This window comes from Oncorhynchus nerka, linkage group LG6 (genome assembly GCF_034236695.1).
Source record: "Oncorhynchus nerka isolate Pitt River linkage group LG6, Oner_Uvic_2.0, whole genome shotgun sequence".
Taxonomy (NCBI): Eukaryota; Metazoa; Chordata; class Actinopteri; order Salmoniformes; family Salmonidae; genus Oncorhynchus; species Oncorhynchus nerka.
In genome coordinates this window covers 10640166-10649921 of record NC_088401.1, presented here as the reverse complement: position 1 = coordinate 10649921, position 9756 = coordinate 10640166, and positions in this window count along the sequence as shown.

Genomic DNA, 9756 nt, shown 5'->3' with positions numbered 1-9756 from the left:
CCTGTCTCGGAGCTCTACGTACAATTACTTTGACCTCATGGCTTAGTTTTTGCTCAGACATGCACTGTTTAACTGTGTGACCTTAAATAGACAGGTGTGTGCCTTTCCAAATCATGTCCAACCAATTGAATTTACCACATGTGGACTCCAATCAAGTTGTAGAAACATGGCAAGGATAATCAATGGAAACACGATGTACCTGAGTTGAATTTTGAGTCTCATAGCAAAGGATCTGAATACTTATGTAAATAAAGTATTTCTGTTTTATATTTTTAATACATTTGCAAACATTAAAAAAGGCTATTATGTGTAGATTGATGAGGCATTTTTTTATTTAATCTATTTTACAAGCTGTAACGTAACAATAGGTGGAAAAAGTCAGAGACACACACAGAGACACACACAGAGACACACACAGAGACACACGCAGAGACACACGCAGAGACACACGCAGAGACACACACCAGAGACACACACCAGACACACACAGAGACACACACAGAGACACACACAGAGACACACACAGAGACACACACAGAGACACGAACAGAGACACAAACAGAGACACACACAGAGACACGAACAGAGACACAAACAGAGACACACACAGAGACACGAACAGAGACACAAACAGAGACACACACAGAGACACAAACAGAGACACACGCAGAGAACACGCAGAGACACAAACAGAGACACACAGAGACACACACAGAGACACAAACAGAGACACACACAGAGACACACAACAGAGACAGAGACACAAACAGAGACACACAGAGACACAAACAGAGACACACGCAGAGACACACACAGAGACACACACAGAGACACAAACAGAGACACACACAGAGACACAAACAGAGACACACGCAGAGACACACGCAGAGACACACGCAGAGACACACGCAGAGACACAAACAGAGATACACACAGAGACACACACAGAGACACACACAGAGACACAAACTGAGACACAAACAGAGATACACACAGAGACACACACAGAGACACGAACAGAGACACACGCAGAGACACAAACAGAGACACAAACAGAGACACACACACGTACGTACACAAGTACACATACAACATTTTAGAAAGCAACTGTTTAGATCCAGTACTGCTAATATTCTCCTGCCCAGCCCTTCCCGAAACGACAATCTCAGCTCGCAGTGCAAGCAAACCAAGGTGCCATATGGTTCTTTCTTCACTGACAACTAAGGAGAGGAAACCCTCTCATATTATCGACAGTGTCTGGGGCTGAGCTAGGTTGGGCAGAGCTGCACTGAGCCGGCCAAGTCTATTTTTCCTTGATGATGAAATACGCTGAATGCATGGTCACAATCTCCAAGATAGACAGATATCATACAGAGGTCCAGGTATGTAAGAAGCATCGAACAGCTAAGTTAACGGGAGAATGTATGACAGAACGTGTCTGCATATGTGATCTGTTCTAATGACTGAGTGTGCGGTTGTCTGTCTGTCTCTGTCTGTCTGTCTGTCTGTCTGTCTGTCTGTCTGTCTGTCTGTCTGTCTGTCTGTCTGTCTGTCTCTCTCTCTCTCTCTCTCTCTCTGTCTCTCTGTCTGTCTCATTCTCTCTCTGTCTGTCTGTCTGTCTGTCTGTCTGTCTGTCTGTCTGTCTGTCTGTCTGTCTGTCTGTCTGTCTGTCTGTCTGTCTGTCTGTCTGTCTGTCTGTCTGTCTGTCTGTCTGTCTGTCTGTCTGTCTGTGGCACACACACACACACATACACCACCCCCCTTCACACCAGATTTACCACAGCAGAGAAGGAGGAGAGAAAGTGAAGGAGAGGTCAATGAGGGTATTACTCATGAATATCTGACAGCAGGAATATTATAAGGGGTGAGGCTGGGAGGAGGGGGAGGTACGGGGAGTGTAGGGGTGACACTGGGAGGAGGGGGAGGTAGGGGGGTGTAGGGGTGAGGCTGGGAGGAGGGGAGTGGGAGGAAGGGGGAGTGTAGGGGGATGTAGTGGTGAGGCTGGGAGGAGGGGAGGGGGATGCAGGGGAGTGTAGGGGTGAGGAGGGGGAGGTGGGGTGGTGTAGTGTTGAGACTGGGAGGAGGGGGAGGTGGGGGGTGTAGGGGTGAGGCTGGGAGGAGGGGAGTGGGAGGAAGGGGGAGTGTAGGGGTGAGGCTGGGAGGAGGGGGAGGTAGGGGGGTGTAGTGGTGGGGCTGGGAGGAGGGGAGGGGGATGCAGGGGAGTGTAGGGGTGAGGAGGGGGAGGTAGGGGGTGTAGTGTTGAGACTGGGAGGAAGGGAGGTGGAGGGAATGTAGGGGTGACGCTGGGAGGAGGGGGAGGTAGGGGGGTGTAGTGGTGAGGTAGGGTAGGGACACAGGGGTGAGGTAGGGTAGAGAGACAGGGGTGAGGTAGGGTAGGGGGACAGGGATGAGGTAGGGTAGGGGACAGGGATGAGGTAGGGTAAGGGACAGGGATGAGGTAGGGTAGGGGGACAGGGATGAGGTAGGGTGGGGGACAGGAGGAGATAGGGTAGAGAGACAGGGATGAGGTAGGGTAGTGGGACAGGGATGAGGTAGGGTAGGGAAGGGATGAGGTAGGGTAGGGGGACAGGAGGAGGTAGGGTAGGGGGACAGGGATGAGATAGGGTAGGGGACAGGGATGAGGTAGGGTAGGGGACAGGGATGAGGTAGGGGACAGGGATGAGGGGGTACAGGGATGAGGTAGGGTAGGGGACAGGGATGAAGTAGGGTAGGGGCCAGGGATAAGGTAGGGTAGGGGACAGGGATGAGGTACGGTAGGGGGACAGGGATGAGGTAGGGTAGGGACAGGGATGAGGTAGGGTAGGGGGACAGGGATGAGGTAGGGTGGGGGACAGGAGGAGATAGGGTAGAGAGACAGGGATGAGGTAGGGTAGTGGGACAGGGATGAGGTAGGGTAGGGGGAAGGGATGAGGTAGGGTAGGGGACAGGAGGAGGTAGGGTAGGGGGACAGGGATGAGATAGGGTAGGGGACAGGGATGAGGTAGGGTAGGGGACAGGGATGAGATAGGGTAGGGGACAGGGATGAGGTAGGGTAGGGGACAGGGATGAGGTAGGGTAGGGGACAGGGATGAAGTAGGGTAGGGGCCAGGGATAAGGTAGGGTAGGGGACAGGGATGAGGTACGGTAGGGGGACAGGGATGAGGTAGGGTAGGGGATAGGAGATAGGGTAGGGGGACAGCGATGAGGTAGGGTAGGGGGACAGGGATGAGGTAGGGTAGGGGAACAGGGATGAAGTAGGGTAGGGGGACAGGGATAACGTAGGGTAGGGAACATGGATAAGGTAGGGTAGGGAACAGGGATGAGGTAGGGTAGAGAGACAAGGATGAGGTAGGGTAGGGAGACAGGGGTGAGGTAGGGTAGAGAGACAGGGTTGAGGTAGGGTAGGGAAAGGGATGAGGTAGGGTAGAGAGACAGGGATAAGGTAAGGTAGAGAGACAGGGATGAGGAAGGGTAGGGGGACAGGGATGAGATAGGGTAGGGGACAGGGATGAGGTAGGGTAGGGGACAGGGATGAGGTAGGGTAGGGGACAGGGATGAGGTAGGGTAGTTGACAGGGATGAGGTAGGGGGGACAGGGATGAGGTAGGTTAGGGGGCAGGGATGAGGTAGGGTAGGGGATAGGAGATAGGGTAGGGGGACAGCGATGAGGTAGGGTAGGGAAAGGGATGAGGTAGGGTAGGGGACAGGGATAGGGTAGGGGGACAGGGGTGAGGTAGGTTAGGGGGACAGGGATGAGGTAGGGTAAAGGAACATGGATGAAGTAGGGTAGGGGAACAGGGATAAGGTAGGGTAGGGAACAGGGGTGAGGTAGGTTAGGGGGACTGGGATGAGGTAGGGTAAATGAACAGGGATGAAGTAGGGTAGGGGGACAGGGATAAGGTAGGGTAGGGAACAGGGATAAGGTAGGGTAGGGAACAGGGATGAGGTAGGGTAGAGAGACAAGGATGAGGTAGGGTAGGGAGACAGGGGTGAGGTAGGGTAGAGAGACAGGGTTGAGGTAGGGTAGGGAAAGGGATGAGGTAGGGTAGAGAGACAGGGATAAGGTAGGGTAGAGAGACAGGGATGAGGAAGGGTAGGGGGACAGGGAGGAGGTAGGGTAGGGGACAGGAGGAGATAGGGTGGAGAGACAAGGTTGAGGTAGGGTAGGGGGACAGGGATGAGATAGGGTAGGGGACAGGGATGAGGTAGGGTAGGGGAAAGGGATGAGGTAGGGTAGGGGACAGGGATGAGGTAGGGTAGGGGACAGGGATGAGGTAGGGCAGGGGACAGGGATGAGGTAGGTTAGGGGGCAGGGATGAGGTAGGGTAGGGGACAGGGATGAGGTAGGTAAAGGAACAGGGATGAAGTAGGGTAGGGGACAGGAATAAGGTAGGGTAGAGAGACAGGGATGAGGAAGGGTAGGGGGAAAGGGAGGAGGTAGGGTAGGGGACAGGATGAGATAGGGTAGAGAGACAAGGTTGAGGTAGGGTAGGGTAGGGGACAGGGATGAGGTAGGGTAGGGGACAGGGATGAGGTAGGGTAGGGGACAGGGATGAGGTAGGGGAGGGGACAGGGATGAGGTAGGTTAGGAGGGCAGGGATGAGGTAGGGTAGGGGACAGGGATGAGGTAGGGTAGAGAGACAAGGATGAGGTAGGGTAGGGGGACAGGGATGAAGTAGGGTAGGGGACAGGACTAGGTAGGGTAGAGAGACAGGGATGAGGTAGGGTAGGGGGACAGGAGGATGTAGGGTAGGGGGACAGGGATGAGATAGGGTAGGGGACAGGGATGAGGTAGGGTAGGGGACAGGGATGAGGTAGGGTAAAGGAACAGGGATGAAGTAGGGTAGGGGGACAGGGATAAGGTAGGGTAGGGAACAGGGATGAGGTAGGGTAGGGGGACAGGAGGAGGTAGGGTAGGGGGGACAGGGATGAGATAGGGTAGGGGACAGGGATGAGGTAGGGTAGGGGACAGGGATGAGATAGGGTAGGGGACAGGGATGAGGTAGGGTAGGGAACAGGGATGAGGTAGGGTAGGGGACAGGGATGAAGTAGGGTAGGGGCCAGGGATAAGGTAGGGTAGGGGACAGGGATGAGGTACGGTGGGGGGACAGGGATGAGGTAGGGTAGGGGATAGGAGATAGGGTAGGGGGACAGCGATGAGGTAGGGTAGGGGGACAGGGATGAGGTAGGGTAGGGGAACAGGGATGAAGTAGGGTAGGGGGACAGGGATAACGTAGGGTAGGGAACATGGATAAGGTAGGGTAGGGAACAGGGATGAGGTAGGGTAGAGAGACAGGGATGAGGTAGGGTAGGGGACAGGAGGATGTAGGGTAGGGGGACAGGGATGAGATAGGGTAGGGGACAGGGATGAGGTAGGGTAGGGGACAGGGATGAGGTAGGGTAAAGGAACAGGGATGAAGTAGGGTAGGGGGACAGGGATAAGGTAGGGTAGGGAACAGGGATGAGGTAGGGTAGGGGACAGGAGGAGGTAGGGTAGGGGGACAGGGATGAGATAGGGTAGGGGACAGGGATGAGGTAGGGTAGGGGACAGGGATGAGATAGGGTAGGGGACAGGGATGAGGTAGGGTAGGGAACAGGGATGAGGTAGGGTAGGGGACAGGGATGAAGTAGGGTAGGGGCCAGGGATAAGGTAGGGTAGGGGACAGGGATGAGGTACGGTAGGGGGGACAGGGATGAGGTAGGGTAGGGGGATAGGAGATAGGGTAGGGGGACAGGATGAGGTAGGGTAGGGGGGACAGGGATGAGGTAGGGTAGGGGACACGGATGAAGTAGGGTAGGGGGACAGGGATAACGTAGGGTAGGGAACATGGATAAGGTAGGGTAGGGAACAGGGATGAGGTAGGGTAGAGAGACAAGGATGAGGTAGGGTAGGGAGACAGGGGTGAGGTAGGGTAGAGAGACAGGGTTGAGGTAGGGTAGGGGGACAGGGAGGAGGTAGGGTAGAGACAGGGATAAGGTAAGGTAGAGAGACAGGGATGAGGAAGGGTAGGGGGGACAGGGATGAGATAGGGTAGGGGACAGGGATGAGGTAGGGTAGGGGACAGGGATGAGGTAGGGTAGGGGACAGGGATGAGGTAGGGTAGTTGACAGGGATGAGGTAGGGGAGGGGACAGGGATGAGGTAGGTTAGGGGGCAGGGATGAGGTAGGGTAGGGGATAGGAGATAGGGTAGGGGGGACAGCGATGAGGTAGGGTAGGGAAAGGGATGAGGTATAGGGGACAGGGATAGGGTAGGGGGACAGGGGTGGGTAGGTTAGGGGGACAGGGATGAGGTAGGGTAAAGGAACATGGATGAAGTAGAGAGGGGAACAGGGATAAGGTAGGGTAGGGAACAGGGATAAGGTAGGGTAGGGAACAGGGATGAGGTAGGGTAGAGAGACAAGGATGAGGTAGGGTAGGGGACAGGGGTGAGGTAGGGTAGAGAGACAGGGTTGGGAGGGACAGGGTAGAGAGACAGGGATGTAGGGTAGACAGGGATGAGGAAGGGTAGGGGGACAGGGAGGAGGTAGGGTAGGGGACAGGAGGAGATAGGGTGGAGAGACAAGGTTGAGGTAGGGTAGGGGACAGGGATGAGATAGGGTAGGGGACAGGGATAAGGGTAGGGAAAGGGATGAGGTAGGGTAGGGGACAGGGATGAGGTAGGGTAGGGGCAAGGATGAGGTAGGGTAGGGGGACAGGGATAAGGTAGGGTAGAGAGACAGGGATGAGGAAGGGTAGGGGGAAATATAGGGGGACAGGATGAGATAGGGTAGAGAGACAAGGTTGAGGTAGGGTAGGAGTAGGGGACAGGGATGAGGTACAGGGGAGGGATGAGGTAGGGTAGGGACAGGGATGAGGTAGGGAGGGGACAGGGATGAGGTAGGGGGGCAGGGATGAGGTAAGGGGACAGGGATGAGGTAGGGTAGGGGACAGGGATGAGGTAGGGTAGGGATGAGGTAGGGAGGGGACAGGGATGAGGTAGGTTAGGAGGGCAGGGATGAGGTAGGGTAGGGGACAGGGATGAGGTAGGGTAGAGAGACAAGGATGAGGTAGGGTAGGGGACAGGGATGAAGTAGGGTAGGGGACAGGACTAGGTAGGGTAGAGAGACAGGGATGAGGTAGGGTAGGGGGACAGGATGAGGTAGGGTAGGGGGACAGGGATGAGATAGTGTAGGGGACAGGGATGAGGTAGGGTAGGGGACAGGGATGAGGTAGGGTAAAGGACAGGGATGAAGTAGGGTAGGGGGACAGGGATAAGGTAGGGTAGGGAACAGGGATGAGGTAGGGTAGGGGGACAGGGATGAGGTAGGGTAGGGACAGCGATGAGGTAGGGTAGGGAAAGGGATGAGGGTAGGGGACAGGTATAGGGTAGGGGGACAGGGGTGAGGTAGGTTAGGGGGACAGGGATGAGGTAGGGTAAAGGAACAGGGATGAAGTAGGGTAGGGGAACAGGGATAAGGTAGGGTAGGGAACAGGGGTGAGGTAGGTTAGGGGGACAGGGATGAGGTAGGGTAAAGGAACAGGGATGAAGTAGGGTAGGGGGACAGGCATAAGGTAGGGTAGGGAACAGGGACGGAGGTTAGGGAACAGGGATGAGGTAGGGTAGAGAGACAAGGATGAGGTAGGGTAGGGAGACAGGGGTGAGGTACAGAGACAGGGTTAGGGTAGGGAAAGGGGGATGAGGTAGGGTAGAGAGACAGGGATAAGGTAGGGTAGAGAGACAGGGATGAGAAGGGTAGGGGACAGGGAGGAGGTAGGGTAGGGGACAGGAGGACATAGGGTAGAGAGACAAGGTTGAGGTAGGGTAGGGGGACAGGGATGAGATAGGGTAGGGGGACGGGGATGAGGTAGGGTAGGGGACAGGGATGAGGTAGGGTAGGGGACAGGTAGGGTAGGGGACAGGGATGAGGTAGGGAGAGGACAGGGATGAGGTAGGTTAGGAGGGCAGGGATGAGGTAGGGTAGGGGACAGGGATGAGGTAGGGTAAAGGGACAGGGATGAGGATAGGGTAGGGACAAGGGAACATTGTGGGATGGGTAGGGATAGGTAGGGGGACAGGGATGAGGTGGGAGGGGGGGACAGGTATGAGGTAGGGTAGGGGACAGGGATGAGGTAGGGTAAGGGACAGGGATGAGGTAGGGTAGGGGGACAGGGATGAGGTAGGGTAGAGAGACAAGGATGAGGTATGGTAGGGGGACAGGGATGTAGTAGGGTAGGGGACAGGAGGAGGTAGGGTAGAGAGACAGGGATGAGGTAGGGTAGGGGGACAGGGATAAGGTAGGGTAGAGAGACAGGGATGAGGAAGGGTAGGGGGAAAGGGAGGAGGTAGGGTAGGGGACAGGATGAGATAGGGTAGAGAGACAAGGTTGAGGTAGGGTAGGGTAGGGGACAGGGATGAGGTAGGGTAGGGGACAGGGATGAGGTAGGGTAGGGGACAGGGATGAGGTAGGGGAGGGGACAGGGATGAGGTAGGTTAGGAGGGCAGGGATGAGGTAGGGTAGGGGACAGGGATGAGGTAGGGTAGGGGACAGGGATGAGGTAGGGTAGAGAGACAAGGATGAGGTATGGTAGGGGGACAGGGATGAAGTAGGGTAGGGGACAGGAGGAGGTAGGGTAGAGAGACAGGGATGAGGTAGGGTAGGGGGACAGGGATAAGGTAGGGTAGAGAGACAGGGATGAGGAAGGGTAGGGGGAAAGGGAGGAGGTAGGGTAGGGGACAGGATGAGATAGGGTAGAGAGACAAGTAGGGTAGGGTAGGGGACAGGGATGAGGTAGGGTAGGGGACAGGGATGAGGTAGGGTAGGGGACAGGGATGAGGTAGGGGAGGGGACAGGGATGAGGTAGGTTAGGAGGGCAGGGATGAGGTAGGGTAGGGGACAGGGGGAGGGATGAAGTAGGGTAGGGGGACAGGGATAAGGTAGGGTAGGGAACAGGGATGAGGTAGGGTAACAGGGATGAGGAGGGTAGGGGGACAGGGATGAGGTAGGGTAGGGGACAGGGATGAGGTAGGGTAGAGAGACAAGGATGAGGTAGGGTAGGGGACAGGGGAAGATAGGGGGACAGGACTAGGTAGGGTAGAGAGACAGGGATGAGGTAGGGTAGGGGGACAGGGGATGAGGGGGACAGGGATGGTAGGGGGGGACAGGGGATAGGGAGGTAGGGTAGGGGGGACAGGGATGAGTAGGGTAGGGGGACAGGGATAAGGTAGGGTAGGGAACAGGGATGAGGTAGGGTAGGGGACAGGGATGAGGTAGGGTAGGGGGACAGGATGAGGTAGGGTAGGGAAAGGGATGAGGTAGGTAGGGGACAGGTATAGGGTAGGGGGACAGGGATGAGGTAGGTTAGGGGGACAGGGATGAGGTAGGGTAAAGGAACAGGGATGAAGTAGGTAGGGGAACAGGGATAAGGTAGGGTAGGGAACAGGGATGAGGTAGGTTAGGGGGACAGGGATGAGGTAGGGTAAAGGAACAGGGATGAAGTAGGGTAGGGGGGACAGGGATAAGGGTAGGGTAGGGAACAGGGATAGGTAGGGTAGGGAACAGGGATGAAGTAGGGTAGAGAGACAGGATGAGGTAGGGTAGGGAGACAGGGATGAGGTAGGGTAGAGAGACAGGGATGAGGTAGGGTAGGGAAAGGGATGAGGTAGGGTAGAGAGACAGGATAATGTAGGGTAGGACAGGGATGAGGTAGGGTAGGGGTACAGGGGAGGAGGTAGGGTGAGGAAGGGTAGGGGACAGGAGGAGATAGGGACAGGAGGA